Below are 17,179 nucleotides of genomic sequence, written 5' to 3' on the forward strand. Positions count from 1 at the left end.
CAGAGCGGTCAACGACATGCGATCCCTTTTTCCCCTCCCCCATTTTCCTGTTGTGCCAATTTGATTGGAGAGGACAAGACTTGAGGAGACAACACAGGCACTAGATGGAAGGAGCCCGGCTCTCTCAGTCTCTGGTGGCTGTTTGCTGACCTGAAACCTAAACACTTGTATATTTCTTATAACAGGCTTGCCTACCTTAGCTATGCAAACAACCTTTTCTCAGATGCGCTATTATCAAATCAGACTCATTCTAGCACAACCTGTGCTCGAGCATTTACCTAGTTTAAATATAATGACAAGACTTTTGCATTGCTAAGTCTGTGAAAATAGGTTTAAATTAGGAAAGGTTTCTTTTTTATAATAGCAATCTCATATATAATCAATTTGGCACCTTCGACCCTGAGAAAAACATTAAGGAGGGCATTTAAATCAGCACCATTATGTCTGATATTCAAAGTGAAATAGAGTCTATACACCTGAAAACAAAAACTAGTAAGCACTGACTCCCAGGCATGGAATGATAAAGAAAAACTGTGTTTGTGTGGTGTTTTGTATATATGTGTTGTCATAAAGCCACAAATCTTACCCATAAATAGAAAAGGTACTCCTGGTGCAGGGGGCACATGATTTCGTCCTTTTTCTGAGAAAGAAGTAGTATTGTTGATCTTATAGCCTGGATCCATGCTAAATTTGATCTCTAAAGCAATTATACTTCCTATTTGTACAATTCAATTCTTTCAAATTCATTCATTCATTCATACATCCATTCAGCAAACATATATGGCTAGCCTACTGTGGACTAATACTGTAGCAGATTTTACGTAGAATGAGAATTAGAAGATATGGCTCCTGGCCCCATAAATACCATCTTCAAACTATCAAATAAACAATACAGATAAGTGTCAGAGTTCCCAGGCAAGAGACTTATAAATCAATTAAATTTAACCAGAATAATATTTATTGAGCATCTACTATGTGACATTAGATGACTTTTTTTTAATGTTTGCTATGAGATTTGAATATCAACAAGCATTTACTTTTACTTACTCTATGCTAGGCACCATGGATGAAGATGCCTACAAGAAGTTCATCATAGAAAAGAGACAATGTGGTAGGTATTATACTGATAATGTCCCTGGTTTTTGTCCAAGTGAAGTCTTGATTGTTTAATTGGCTCTTTGAGAGCAATGACTGGTCCTTATATTTCTTTGTTTCTCTCTCATAATCTAAGTCATTTCCTAAAAGCCCCCTTAGGATCTCCATAGCTTGGTTTACAAGCTCTCTCAGAGAGCGGCTGTGCATTATCCAAAGAGAGGCTTTCCTGCTAAGTGAAGAGAATTCAAGTTGTCCATAATACCAGATAGTGATCTATTTCTACACCCTTCCCCTGACACTTCAGGGCACCTGAGGGAAGATACAATGCCCTGGATCCTTTGGGCACAGCACGTCGAGACACATAAGACAGGAACAGCTCTGCACAGGGGACAGGAAGGGCTCTTGCAGTGCTCCTCAAACCCTGTTTTCACATGGGAAAGAACAGATGCACATCAGAGTACCTGTGATGAGTACCTGTAGTGAGTAAATGCCTGATGGGTGTGTGTGTGTGTGTGTGTGTGTGTGTGTGTGTGATATGGCAATGTGGCTCTGTAAGGGGATGCTCCTGGTATTAGGAGGCACACCCTACAGCAAAAAGAGTCAATAATCATGCTGTCTGCAACTGACTTTTCAAGTGAGTCAGTGAATTTGATAAATTTGGCAAATGCTGGCCATATTCCAATCTAGACGGGGGTATGTAGATGTAAATTCTATTATTCTTTCAATTTTTCTATATTTTTGAACATGTTCATAGTACAAAATTAGTTAGAAAATGCCTGTATATCATTTCTGACTCAGGGCAACTGGAAGGTCTGATAGAATGCCTTCCATATCCCACCCTGACCTCCCATCCCTTCCTCCACATTCTCTCTCACTAGTTGATATCTACAATCCCAGCATCAAGAGCCTCAATCCAATTTAGCTAAAGTCTTAATTCAACTGAAATGTACATACACCAAATGGTTTTGGCATAATGGTAATGTATCATGTACAGAAAAATACATAATACAAGTCCTGGTTTAAGGTGACATGAGAAAACATCATAAATTGCAGCAGAAAGAGAGGCAGTCAAGATTCAGACAGAGAGAGAGAGAGACAGAGAGAGAGAGAGAGAAGAGCAATGCTCTAGAGCAGTGTTGTTCAACAGAGCTTTCTGAAGTATTGAGAACATTATACACTGGCACTATTCTGTATGGCTGCCATTTCCCATATCAAACTAGTGAACCAGTAGGTACTTGAAATGTGGCTAGAATTATTAAAAATTTATTTTAAATTATATTTGATTTTAATTAATTTCACTTAAATAGCCACCTGCGGACAGTGGCTACCACACTGAACCAGCAGCTCTATAAGTAGGTTCTATAAATGAGTTAGTCACTGGGGAATAAAACTTTCTAAGGGATTTGTAAAAGGATGTATTAAAATATAAAGTTGGTGGAGAATGAACACAAGAAGGATGGTGGAGTGTTTTTTTTTATTAAATTTATTGGTACATTTTAGGTAAACAATACAGTTACATTCATCATTGGGGTCTTGTACCTTTATATGATGTATCTTGGTTCTTCCCCCCCCCCCCCATTTCCCTGCCCTCCCTTCACCCCCTCCATCCTTCTGGAAACAAGAGTGGTGATTTTTAATGCATATGCTACTACAAACCCTTATACCTGGGTAATATTTCTTTTTTTTTTTTTTTTTTGGTATTGGAGATTGGACTCTGGATGGACCTTGCGCTTGTGAAGCAGGTGGCAGCACCACTGAGCTAAATCCCTGGCCCTAATATTTCTAATTGATCAAGTCACAATTCTTACAGAGTGGGTCAGACCAGTATCAAATCTTTCCACTTAGCTTATTCCCACAATGTAGGTATGGACAAACCTTATAATGTTGTCTATTATGACAAGGAAGACAAGAGTCTATGGAGTGGAATACATCAAGTCCGGGGGATCTTTTCTGGTCCACTGGGTGATTTAAATGCTATAGACAGGGCACTGCTTAACATCCTCTCCCACTTCCCCTACCTCCTACCCCTCCTAAAGCTTCAGCCAAGACAAAGAAGATGCCACCCCTATGATCACAGGCTGAGGTCTTGCCCCTCAGAAGCCAGAGGCCATTCACATGCAGGCAAAAATGATGTGAAGAATACAGTGAGGAAAACGCTGAATTCATGACACGGGTCTGTTTGGCCTCAAAAGTTAGACTCTCAAAAGTCAATCTATGTTTTTCTTTGCACATTTCACTGTCATTGCTCCTGCCTGAACAAAGGGCAGGGAAGTCCAGTCTCACCCCAGACTAGACAGAAGAGCATACAGGAGCTTTAGCCTAGTACTGCAGGGCATCGAGTAGGAAGGCGGCATCTGCTACTGTGAGAGGCAGTTAATTCCTCCAACAGAAACAGAAGAAAATGAAAATAACACAATTAGCTCAAGAGAGGATGCTGATTCTTCTCAGGGTGTCAAATTAAGCAGTTTTTGTTCTGTTTTATACGTTAAAGACCCACGTGCAGTTTATTGTTCTTGTGGAGTTAAGTTAATTCAATGTTAACTCTAAAAGCCAGGGACAGAAAGAGGACTGTGTTTGTCTCTAGTATATCTGGCAGAGTATAAAAGGCCCTGGAAATCAGAACTGGGAGGCTTGGGTGCAAATGCACACCCTTCCTGGTAGCAGCCAACTGCAACCGGAGAATCTTTTAACACCTACCCTATTTTCTTCACTGATGGTTGTGGCAGCTCTTCTCATGCAGGATTGAGAATTAAGCCTTCAGGATCTAATCCAGTGGTTCTCCAACTTGAGGTACTCAGAATTACCTGGATGGCTGGTGAAAACAAAGCAGCAGGCCCGAGTCCCAGAGGAGGCCTCATTTCTAACAAGTACCTAGATGATGCTGGTGGGCCTGGTTTGGGAACTGCACTTTGAGAACTAATGCTCTATGGCATTCATTATATGTGATGAATGAATTTTCCCCCTGTGCAGGTAGAATAGTACTAGTTATATATCATCCTTGGAAGAAAGGTGGAATTCAGTCTCTGAAAACATTTCCTACAAGAAGTTATTCTTTTATGGAAGCCACACTGGTTGGAGGCATCAATTAGAAGGAAAACCTTGAGGTCCACTCACAACTATAATACAGCATAGAGATGCAAGCCTTTGCAATTGTCAGCAATAAATGAATATAGTCTTAAATCTGACATCTTGACTGTGTTTGTTTTAGGGGAAGTGGTTCTTAAACTTGAGCCACCCATCAGAATCACCTGTGGGACTTATTAAACACAAATTGCTGAGGCTGCCCTCCAGTCTCTGACGCAGCAAGTTCTATGTAAGACCAGAGACCCTGCTTTTCTAACAGATGACACTGCTACTTCTTGCTTGGGGTTAAACTATGAAACCACTGGCCTGTTGGTTTCAGTTTTCATTGACTTCTAATTCTCTAGATTGTAGTCCAGGGGTCAACAAACTATGGCCGCCTACTTTTCAAAATAAAAAATATATTGCCTGATGGTTACACTCATTCCTTCATGTACTATCTGTTAATGTTTCAAACTACAATGAGTCAAACTATGTTGAGCCACTGAGACATAGACCGTATGTCCTGCAAAGTCTAAAAGATTACTGCGTAAAAAGCCAGCCAACCTCAGCTCCAGTTTTCTTTCTTTCTCTTAGATGTAATGCTGATTAAGCATCATCTATAAAGATGACATTTTATATATGCATTATACATATATGTAAAATACAGATGTGTATGTACATGTATGTATTTTATTTCACAATCATATAAGTAGATTCTGGGTCCCTTTGAACTCAGAGGGATGAGTGACTTGCTTAAGGGCACACAGAGTCTAAGTCGGGATCAGCTACATAGTTTATGGAGACTAACACATAATGAAATTGTGAGGCCCCTTGTTGAAAGATTAAGAAGAATCTCCAATGGCAGGATGAGAGCATTAAACCCAGTTGGGGTTGGGGTTGATGGGCCTTCAGGACTGTGCAGGTGGAGAGGCCCTGAAATCAGTCCTGATCTGATCCCTGTCCTGACCTGCTTGGCGCTGAGGTTTGGGGCTCCCTCCTACCTGGCTGACCAAGCAGACTCCTACAACTTGGCCAAAATGCATCACCACAGCAAACTATGGCAGTTTGCCTTTGGAGACAGAATCACCTTGAGAAACCATCCCAACCCCACTTCTCACATCCTTATACCGTGACTCCCCCTCTCCCATCAGGCCCAATTATAATCTCCTTTGGGGAGAAATTCATCTCTATATTTCCCAAAATGCTTGGCATCTGCAAACCACTCAATCAATGATTATTTCTTTATATAAAAATTTGCTCTCTTGGTCCTTGAGAGGATTTGAAATAGCTTTCCAATAAGGATTAGTGAATATCAATAAAGGCAAATGCATAGAAAAACATTACAGGGATTATTGTTGCAACTCTATGAAAGAAAACAAAACTTGAGCAATAAAGACATTATTCTTTATTTTGCTGTCATTCAAAAATTGATAGAGCACTCCAGACTAGAGTCCAGTGTCCCCCAATCTGAGCCCCAGGGCTATATTCCAAATTCATGGCAGACAGTATTTCCATTTGCGCTTTCCCTCAGTATTGAGGTTTAAGTGACAGCCGTTCAAAACCATGTGCAAAGCCAAGCCAGGGATCACTGTAAAGAATACAGCATTGCATGTTATTTGATCACTATATTCTCTGAGCATTTAATCCTCTCAAATATTTTGCAATCACTTCCTTTAATTACAGAGAAAACACACTGGAGTGATGTGGGTGCTCGGGAGCATCCCCTCCTGTTTCCTTCTTTCTGTTTAATCAAGAATTTGAATCACCTTTCAGCTTTCTAATCCTATAATCCTAAAAGGAATTTACTCTGCTCCAAACTCTGCTTGGCAAGACTATGCACAGTAGAACCTGGAGCCTCTTCACAAAGACAGCGAGACAGGAAAAAAAAAAAAAAGCCTGGAGCAGGCTTCCTGGCTTCCTTTGGGGAACTCGGGAAATCAGGGCCCCTTGAGACAATCTTCGTTCAGTTAATATTCTGAAGATAGGGACCTACAAGCCCTGAGTTGGATTAACCTGCAAGGCTTATGAAAGTGTGGCTTTCTGGGTAAGACTCATTCTAACCATAGCAAATTGAAACTCGGAGACAGGAATCTATATCTGTATCTATCTATTCCCAATCATCTTTGTATTTTCCTATCTACCTATCTTTAAATTTTCCCAGGTGAGTCTCACAAATACCAAAACCTAAAAACCAGGTGACTAGCTATCTATATTTTTAATATACACTCACTGTATTGCTATATTACTTCTGGAAAACTCACTGGTGGTTAGTATTTTAATCTAGTTTAAAGATTATGTTTTTTAAATACAGAAGGTCAGATAGTGGTATGGCTAAAAAGACCCAAAATCAATCTGAGTTGTTGTTATGGAATCCAGAATGAATGTAGAGGAACAGTGAAATGGGTACCTCTGTACTTGTGCCAATGCTGGGTTCCAGACTAAGTAAAATGTCCTGAACCAGAATCTCATCCGAGTGCCACCACTGAGAAATCTAGATGCTGCAACTACAATGAGCACATCCACTCCACCAGTGGTTCTGGGATGGCCGGTACTTCCAATTTTCTGGCTTACTGTCTCCATGTAACACTGTTATATGTTGAACATCTCAACACTTTAAAATCTGAATTATACCAATTTAACATACCCAGAGTACAATGAAATCCTTTCTCAGGCCATGGGTCTGCAGTTCTGCTTTAGTGAATGTTGTCCCCATAACTAAAAGAAAAAAGCCCCCAAATCTTGGACCCTGACAGGACCTCCACCCTCTCCCTGCAGGCAGGAGATGGCTCCCTCCTTCTGCAGAGATGACCTTGTTTCACCACTGCTCAGCTGCCCCTTTTCACATACTGTCCTGGCTCTCCATGCGGCTGCTGCCCTCACTCTACATAGCTGGGAAAACAGGAACTGTGTTTCCAGGTTGTCTCTCCTCTCACGCATGCACCTGCAGAGTTTCTCACACAACTCAATTAATGCTGTAAACTGGTAAGAGATGATGGCCCTGCTTGATTCAAGAAACTCATCAGTAAAATGAGCCAATGTGTCCCGGCCCACATGCTGGGCGGAATACAGATCTGTAACACACCTTCTCATCAGCCTGGGTCGCTAAATAGGGCAGGCTTTTATTTTTTTCTCCGAGCCTCCATATGTTCAACTCGCATGGATCAATAGAAGCACCATATTGTCTTCACAGAGCTTTAGATCCTCACCCTTTCTATACACAGAAGGCCCAGATTGTTTTTTCCTCAAACACAGGGATGCCCCGAAGCTTCAGCTGACAGTGGGATTGAGAAGCAGCACACGGCATTTCATAGCCACAGACTGTGGGACCTACCTCAATGATTTGTATTTTAAATAGCCCCCAAAGAACCTTGTGGAGCTTAAAAGCAGAGAGAACAGCAACTCTGGCACACAAAAGCAATCTTAACCTCTAACGTGCTTTTCTGCAACAAGGCAGGAAATCAAAAGTTAGGGCTGCACAGCTGCCCACCCAGAAGTGAAGCAAAGTCCCAACAGGAGAGAGTCAACACGCTTGGGGCGACAGCTGGGTAAACATTTCTGATAAAGCCTCACAGTTGTGATAGAACCTCATGTGTGTGATGGTACAGTGGGGTGGATTGATAGCTGCTTAAATATCTGTAAGCAGAGAGTGACGATGAAGAAGAACGCTGGCAAACTGAAGCCGATGTAGAGAAAGGCTGATAAGGATGGTGGTGAAAGCAGAATGATATGGCAGGAGGAAGGACAGATGGGAGATTTAGCCTAGAGAACACAAGCTACCTGGTGGCATAGCATGGGGTGATTTTTTTCATATATATCAAGGGCCGAGGCATAGAAAGGGGATTAGATTTATATCTTATGTAGGATTCCAGTGGGCAGGAATAGTGCATGGGTGAAAGTAATTAGGAGAAAGATTTAAGCTAAATATGAAAGGTTTTCTGGAAAACTCAGAGTTGTTCAAAAATGGAGAAAATACTGGAAATATTAGAAGGGACAGAATGGCCTCTTGTCAGAAAGAGTCCATGGTGTGACTGGAAGCGAGAATGGTGGACCTTCAGTGCACCTCCCAACCTTGACCAAAGGCCGCATGCTGAAGTGAAGTAGAAAAGAATCTGCAACATGAGAAGAATAAGTGTTACAGGTGTGTACATGGCACAATCAAAAATATGGTGAATGTTGAAATATTTAAAATTTATTACAGTAAAAGACACATTGCCATTAATCCCACTCAAAATACTCTCTCTGCTTTAGACACATTTATCCTATTGTTTTTACCATTTTCTACAGCAATTTACAATTGATGTTTACAGCAATTTCTGTCAATTAAAAACATATAGTATATAGTTATCCGCCTTATTTACTAGGGCAATCTGGACCCTGAGACTTCTGGCTCTTCCTCAAAGTCAAAATGATCATGAAAGGTAAATGTTTTGAATTGATCTGGGACATCGAGGCAGCCAGGACAGAGCAACTAAAGACAGTCACATAAGAAGACTCCCAGAAGTGCTTCAGAAAGTGGCCAGGATGAGGGGATATGTGTTTGAAGTGAGGGGGAGTATTCTGAGGGAGATTATTGGCAATGTGTGTTTTGGTGTAAATTTTCAAAATTTAAACATTCACCACATTATCTGATCACACCTTGTAGCAGTCCTGCTGTGAGTGTATTTTCCTTTCCAGTACTCTCACTGGTGGAGAGAGAAGCTCATATCAAGAAGTGTGTGTAAGCATGGTGGGGTGAGCAGGGAGGGGTAGAGAACAGATTTTCACTCAGCCATTATACTAAAGATTTTACCAAATCCCCTTTAAAAAGGTCTTTGAATTTGTCTCTTGATATTTAATAGCTTATAATACACACAAAGTGCTTTTCCCCCTCTTTGGATGAAATAAATAAAACTCAATATTTCAGCTTCCTTAAGACAGGTTGTTTAATCATCAAATTATCTGGTAAACATGGGTTGTTAAGTTTATAAGCCATCTTAAAATTCTAGTCCAGTTGTAGGAAAATATAACAATTTATGAAGAGATTACATCTTAACACTATTGCCACCTTCCCACAGGGAGGCAGCATGAGGTTACAGAAAGAGCACTTGACTATGAGTCCAACTACCGGCTGCAACAATTCGCTGTGTCACCTTGGGCAGCCATTTCACTTCCTGTGTCAAAGTTTATTACCAGAACGTGAGGGGTGAGGGTCATGGTTTTGTGGTGCAATCAAAATCACTCAACAGAGAAGACTGAGCATTATTTGAACCCAATTTATATTTGAAGATCCATACTCAGGGAAAATAAAGCCAAATTCTTAAGTTTTTAGAATTCTCAAAACTCAGAATACTTTTTTCCACAGTATTTGATACAAAGTCATAATTTTTCAGTTAAGTTTTTAATAGGGAGTTGGAACTAAATGGGTCTTCAGTTTTTAATGGCTGAAAGCCATTTAGATTGTCTTTCTAGTCCTTTGTTGATTTCTGGAGATTTTCATACTGCACTTGCCTCATTGTTGCACATAATTTAATTGAATAAAATTGGAGATTACATTTTTTCCAAATGCGTAAGATGATTAGAAATATCTACGGAGATTTGACTATTTTTCAGTGTATAGTCTACATACCATTATAGAGATAACTGATAGAATTCTATGTGGTTATAATTAATGTTGTAAATTTATTTTCATTCTTATGTGATGATTTTATCTGAGCAACAGAAGCATCTTTTAGGCATGCAAATTAAACTTCAGGACAGGCCAACAAGCACAGTATCATCGCGTCAATTAAAGGATGTTGCTACATGTAAGGGTGAAAAAAAGATCCAAGCAAAATCACCAGGAATACAAGTTTAGGCATTCTCTATTTACTCAGGAGACAAACTGAAAGTCTCTCCTAGGAGGCACATGTAAAATAAATTTATTTTTACAGTTATTTCTGAATGGATGGGTAAATTGAAGTCATTTAGCCAAGCTTCACAAAGTAAAAGAGTACCAATTCTGGAGTTCTTTAGTTGGTTCACACAAACACCTTAAAGAGAGAGGAAGTTTCTTGCTGCAGGTGATGAGTTAGGGATTCTATGAGGCTGCTGAGTAAAAATTCAGTGGAAATTGAAGTTGTTTTTTATTTTAGCCCTCAATCAACATCTCTTCTCTAAGATTCTTTGCTTAAACTCTCTACTTAGTTGCAAGTTGTGTTCTCAGTAGCTATAGATTAAAGGTAGAGATGTAAAACTAAAGTGTGTCCTATAATCCCAGTTTAACCTTAAGGAAATGGACAAAGTCCATGCCAGGCATGGTGGCATCATACTTGTAATCCCAGCACCCTGGGAGACTGAGGTAGGAGGATCCAGAGTTCAAACAGCTTGGGAAGCCTAACAACTTAGTGAGACCCTGCCTCAAAATAAATAAAAAGTGCTTGGGGTATAGCTTATTGTGAAGGCCCTGAGTTCAATCTCCAGTAAAGAAAAAAAGGAAGAGAAAGAGAGCACAAACAGAAAAAGTCTTGAACATACAAGAGGCCATGCCTCAAACTGTTTTGACCATGTGAAAAAGTAAGAAATACATTTTTCATCACTGCACCTGTGTAGGAAAATTGCTCAGAACAGTGCTAATGCCTGGCATTTGATAAGTGGTTGGTAAACGTTATCTAATCTTTTTTTCGGGGAGGGCTACCGGGGATGGAACTCTAGTCCTTGCGTTTGCGCAGCAGGTGGCAAAACCACTGAGCTAAATCCCCGGCCCCCTAATCTTTTTTTAAAATTAGATGATAGTATCTGTTTTAACTACTCCAATCGTTCACTTAGGTTGTTTGCTTGTTTTCAAGGAATGAGAAGACTTGAATGAGGAGAAATGACTCAGTCATTCTGGGAAAAGGACTGCTGATGTCATTGGGTCCTAAGTTCTTTTTGAGTTAGCAATGGCCACTAAAATGGTCATCATAATCCTAGATGGCAGGAGTTGAAGTAGAATGTTCCAGTGGAAAATGCTAACACCCACACTTGTCTGGCCAGGGCATACAAAGTATGCTGTGTCAAATTCTGAGGACTTTGTTTAGGGTCATGGAGAAACCCAAAGAATCTATTCTATTCTAAATGAAGGTGAACAGAGTTGGAAAGGGATAAAGACCATATTAATAAAAACTTGCCTGAGAAAACGAGGTGTTTAATTTGAGGATGGGAAGATTTAGGGAAGGTCTGATAACTGCTTTCAAACAGTTGAAAAACTATGGTGTGGATGAGGAAGAAAAATTATTGTGTAGGTGTTACTATACAACCACTAGATAGACATTTCAATGAGATAGATTTGAACTCTATATAGAGAATAATTTCCTAACAATAAAAGCTGTCTGGCCACAAAATATGTTGCCTGGCCCAGCAGGAAGCTTGCCATCACTGGAAACATTCAAGCAGAGATGAGATGACCTAATTGGTGTGTCTAATTGGATTTTTGAATTGACAGTAGGATCAAATCACTTAGAAGCTTTCTCAGAGCGAAAAGTAGGCACAGTGGCATATGTATATGGGCTTTAAAAAGCCTAAAGCCACGTAAAAATCAAAGATGACAGTATTTCTTTTTTGGAGGGAAGGGGCTGTTGGGGATCAAACTCACACCAGGTGAGTCCTTGACCACTAAGCCACATCTCCAGTCCACATGTTGACATTATTTCAGCACTGTCTGCATTACCTGGAGTGTCTATTTAAGTCCTAGAGACTGTTCTTTGCTTCTTGTCCTTAATTCCCACACAGAACCAGTGGCAAGGTCTCCTGAGCATGACCAAAGCAAAACTGGGGCATTCATAGAACCATTCATATAACCTGACAAAACAGCCAGGTCTTTGTGGGTGGACCATCTCCTTTACGGTGGAGTTTTATTTTTGTTTTGTTTCCTTTTCTTTCAGCCCCTTTAATAGCAAACAATTTGGAGACAGTTTGGGCTCTGTGTAAACTCCTCACTCTGCCTCTCATGCCTAAAACCTGTCAAAATGTTTGAATGTAAAAGGATTATACAGGATTCACTTTCTGAGACATTTGAGCTTAATTTCTGCTGTTTTTTCTCACACTAGGGCACTCCCCTCCTCTCAGCTTTGAGTCTGGGTTTCTCATCTCGTAGGTGGGTTTGATTAATATGTCTGTCGATCATGTGCAAACTCCTTGGAGAAAATGAAAAGTAATGTTCAAATGTTGAAAAATAATGCCTTTTACAGTTCTTATCTCAAGATGTCTGTAACAAAATTTCTGTGAAAAGCATGTGACCTAAAGAAAAGAAATACCTCCTTTATACAGAAACCAAGATCAGCTGACATTTCTGAAGTAGGACTCTGTCAGATAAATAGAGACAGGGAAATGGAAGTCTTAAGCAAGAGATCAGGAAACCTGATAAATATTCATAGCCAGTTGGGATCACACAAATCTCCAACTTATTATTTTTTTCAGGAATAGGACATTTGCAGCCTCTGTTCACTGCATGGTGACAAGAACCTTGGTGTACTTTGTGGAACAGACCCATCCATGAAGACTTCAGAAGCCACAGCAGGAGCAAAGTCCCACTATGTACCTTCTGCTCAGGCCAGAGTTAGGCTTTTATAAGCCCAGCCCAGCCCGCTCCTGTCCTGGGCACACAGGTATCTGCATGGAGAGGAGAAAGACAAGTAGACAGAGAGAATGAAAAGGATAATATCGTGTGCAACAAGAAGTAGTACAATTAAAACTAGATGTGTACTGACTTGTTTCATATTGTTCTCTGATGCTCTTATTGTTGGTCACTATTTTTGGAATAAACCAGGCAAGGGCTCACACTGGAACAGTAAGAGTCTGTCACAAAGTCTGGTTCAGGGTAGACATGAAGGACATATTGTTACACGTTCTTTCCTCCTCAGCTTGTTCTCACATCACCTGTGTTTACATCTGTAACTAAAACGCCCTGCAACTGAACATTTCTACTCAAGAAATAAATCTAAGGAAGGAAAACAAATCAGAACTCTACTCAACTGAAGGGTGGAGGTCAATTTCTCAGATCAATTTCCCTAAATATACTAAAATCTAAGTACTGTTATGCCTTATAAACAGCAAGCACTTAAAACTGTTGGCTAAAATGATGTGTGATAAAATGTACATCAAACATAGATAGTCAAATACATGAGTACTTTTATTTTATTTCATTTTGGGTTGATGTACTGACTCCTCTTGTCAAAGGTGTTAGCATTTTCTATTTGCCAAGAATCCTAGACTTGGAATCAGAAGATCCATGTAAATTCCAAGGTACTCTGGTCACTTATTAGGATTGTGAGCTTGGGAAAATTGTTTAATCTCGCCATCTTCAGTTGGCTACATTTAAATCTTGGATGACAATAACTGCTCTAACTAGGTCATTGGTTTGTTGTAAAAATAAAATGCGGTTATCATCAGGAAATTATTTTTTTAAGCAACAAAGCACTATTAAATAATAACATGATTGGGTAGATAAATTATATCCTGTAGGTTGCTTCTCACTTTTCTTCTGCTAGATGTGGGCTTAGGCTACTTTGAGAGATCTCCTATATTAAAGATTTAAGAGGGATGAGAAAATTTGTTCTAATAATAAGCTGATACATCATTTCACTAGGATCTACACAAACATCTCCAGATGTTCTATTCTTGACCTCTTAGAATATTTCTGTGGAAGAGGCTTCTCAATTTGGTATAGTTTTCTCAACAAGTGGAGAGAAACAGGACAACTTATATGGGGAAAATTCCACGATGCAGAAGAATATAGCAGCACATAGAACTAAGAGGCCCTTTATGTTTCACAAAGATGTTTTTGTCATGCTTTTTATATGAAGATTTATTACTACTGCAGCAAGAAGACATAAAACAAAAAATCCCTGGAGGTTTAGATAAGGTCTGGGAGATGTTGGTCAAAGGGTACAAAATTTCAATTAGGAGAAGTAAGTTCAGGAAATCTACTGTACAATGAGGAAACTGTAGTTAACAATGTATTCTAAACTTCAAAACTAAGAATGGATTTTTAATATCCTTAACACAAAGAAATACTAAGTAGGAGAGATAATGGATATTTTAATTTCATTTAGCCTTCCTTTCCACAATGTATACATATATCAAAGATCATGTTTTACACTGTAAATGTAAACAGTTTTTGTGGATTAAGTAAATAGAGATGTTAATTGAAAAAACGTCCTTTGTTAAATGTTGGGGAAATTATACTATCCAATAAGAGAGGACACATTCATAGAAGTGGGAAGTTTAGAAAATTCTCTATTGGTCAATTATCAGTAAAAGTTGTGTACACAATTCAAAGATGGGCATCTGAAATGAACAGACATTTCTCAGACAAAGAAGTAAAAGCAGAAAATAAACATATGAGAAAATGTTCAACATCACTTGTCATTCAAGAAATGCAGATGAAAACAACACTGAGATTCCACCTCACCTGAGAAAGAATGGCTGCTATCAAGAAATCAACCAATAACAAATGCTGTGGAGAGAAAGGAACCCTTCTCCATTGTTGGTGGGAGTGCAGACTGGTGCAACCACTGTGGAAATCAGTATGGAGATACCTCAAAGAACTAGGGCTAGAGGTCCCATTTGACCCAGCTATTCCCCTGCTGGGTATCTTCCCCAAAGAACTAAAAGACTCATACCACAGTGATATATGCTCACCCATGTTCATAGCGACATGGTTTGTATAGCTAAAACTTGGAAACAGCCCACTTGCCCATCAACTGGAGACTGGATAAAGAAGATGTGTTTATTTTATAAAATGGAGTACTACTCAGCCATGAAGAATGAGAAACTAGAGACATTTACAGCTAAGTGGATACACATTGAGGCCATACTCTTAAATGAAATAAATAGGACACAGGTGTAAATACCGAATAGTTTCTCTGGTGTGAAAAACTAAAAGTTTAAATAAGGATCAAAATGTATAATTCATATTGTGAAACAGGAAGAAAAAGTCTAAAGGAGTAGGGGAAGTGGGAGGGATAGGGGAAAGGAAAGAAGGGGAAAGAAAAAATATGAGAAAAGGAACAACATGGAAACAAAGTCTTTGTAAATAGGGAAGGGTGGAGGGGGTGAAGGGAGGGTAGGGGAATGGTAAAAAAATAAGAACCAAGATATGTCATGTACAGGTACAAGATCCCAATGATGAATGTAATGGTATTCTATACCTAAAATGTACCAATAAACCTAGTGGAAAAATAAAATAAAATAAAATAAAATAAAAGCTGTGCACCATGCCATATAGATGGCATTGAATTATCAGCATCTGAACTCACAGTGACCTTTATCTGTCCTTTTAGTATATGTAGATATGAAATCTGCCCTGGGTTAAATGTACATCAGTCTGCCTAATCTCGCTAGTTAATCTAGCAATCTGCTAAGACTTCTTCAGCAGAATGCACAAATCATAGATCTCAGTCAGTTTTGAACTTTTAATGGCAAATCAGTACAGCTCACAGCTGGCAGACACTCGTCCACCCCAGCCATGCCCTGGGTCTCTAGAACAGGGCATGACTTCTGCAGCCAGTGGCAGTATTTCTTATGACTCCAAAGCACACTTACCACTGGACTAGGGCCAAAATGGAATCTACAGGGATCAAAGCTGTCTAAATTAACAAATCCAAATCTTTTCATGTTTTGCTCTTTATAGGACAGGCTTGAGTAGAAACGATGAATCAAACTCTGATGATGGTCTTCAAATATTTTAAAGAAAGAATGGACATCTTAGCCTGAAGTTTGCTAACTTCTTTGTTTGATTTATCCCCTAGTTTGGCAAATAAGTAGAACATTCTTAAAACCACATTCCATTAATCTCCCTAGAGATTAATGGAAGAATCAGAAATTCTAAAAGCAAGAAAAAATTATTTATCTCTGTTATGAAAGACTGCAGGGGAAGAAGGAAGGAGAGGTGTGGCTTTATAGTAACAAGGAGGAAAAGGAAATCCTATTAGGGAAGATATTCAATTTCCAAACAATTAAGGCCTATGGGCAAATGATATCTGCTGTCATTCTTTCAGAATAAATACATTTGATAGAGAAGCTTCCCCTTGATGGTGAATGATCAAGCATGTTGTTATCTAACAAAACATCTTATACATTTGGGAAGAAATAGATGGGCATTGTTTGTACACAAATTGGGTAAACTCTCTGGAGGAAGATATTGCAACTAAAGCAATGAGCTGACTGGACTCCACGAAGGACTGGTTGTCAAGTCTTGCATATGTTATGGTTTATATCTAGATGTCCCCCAAGAGGCTCATGTGCTCATCTTTTGGAAGGTGATCAGATGTGTATGCTTGTAGCTGACTTGCTGTATACTAGGAAGACCACTGGGGGCTTGGCCTGGAAGGTTTTCACTCCTTCCTTGGCTCCTCCCTTCTCTCTCTGCTTCCCTGCCACCAAGCAGTGAGCAGCTCTTCTCTAAAATGCCCCTGTTCTCTTGGAGTCAGCAGACTATAGACTGAAAGCTCTACAAACTGACCCAAAACATCTCTTTCCTCCTTTAAGCTGTAGGTGTTCAGCATTGCATCTCAGCAGCAAGGAAAGTGACTAATATACCAGACCTCTTTCTTTCTACCTTTTTCTTGAACCTCCAATTTACTATCAATCATTTTCTATGCACCAACCCCCTCAGTGATCTGTCAATGACATCAATATTATTAATCTTCACTGGCCATAACAATGACAGTCACTGCTCATCTAAACCCACCCAAAGGAAAAAATAACAGAGAGGCATTAGGACTTAGTAGACAAGGTAAGTCCGGGGAAATGAACAGGTTGATCCACACAGTTTTAATAAAAACACAAAGCTCCCTTATCTGCCATATAAGTTTTTTTACTTTGCACAAAATGGAAAGCCCATTCCTTTTGATATCAATTCAATTCACAGGGCTTTAGGGAAGATAAATCTGTAGCTAAAGAAGAGTGCAAACAGTATGAGCTAGGAAAAACCACTTCTTGGGATCATGTGAAAAGGCTCCTTCAAGCACTGAGCTGACCAAAACTCCTGAGTGGGTTCTAAAAGTGGCCTAGATGGAACATTTGA

The 17,179-nt window shown here is 39.6% G+C and overlaps 1 protein-coding gene and 1 pseudogene across 7 annotated transcripts in view; both read right to left on the bottom strand.

Annotated features, from left to right (window-relative positions):
* The window catches only part of LOC106010269 (NADH dehydrogenase [ubiquinone] 1 alpha subcomplex assembly factor 4 pseudogene), a 35,878-nt pseudogene extending 35,195 nt beyond the window's left edge, over positions 1-683 (bottom strand). Inside the window, exon 1 of the transcript XR_015442769.1 lies at positions 587-683. The product of XR_015442769.1 is annotated as an NADH dehydrogenase [ubiquinone] 1 alpha subcomplex assembly factor 4 pseudogene (transcript). The remainder of the gene's footprint in view (positions 1-586) is intronic.
* The window catches only part of Setbp1 (SET binding protein 1), a 357,001-nt gene that overhangs the window by 138,768 nt on the left and 201,054 nt on the right, over positions 1-17,179 (bottom strand). The gene's annotated exons all lie outside the window — the stretch shown is intronic.

Source organism: Heterocephalus glaber, unplaced genomic scaffold (assembly GCF_053883595.1).
Source record: "Heterocephalus glaber isolate CG9 unplaced genomic scaffold, H.glaber_assembly_v1.0 deba00000331, whole genome shotgun sequence".
In the NCBI taxonomy this organism is placed as follows: Eukaryota; Metazoa; Chordata; class Mammalia; order Rodentia; family Bathyergidae; genus Heterocephalus; species Heterocephalus glaber.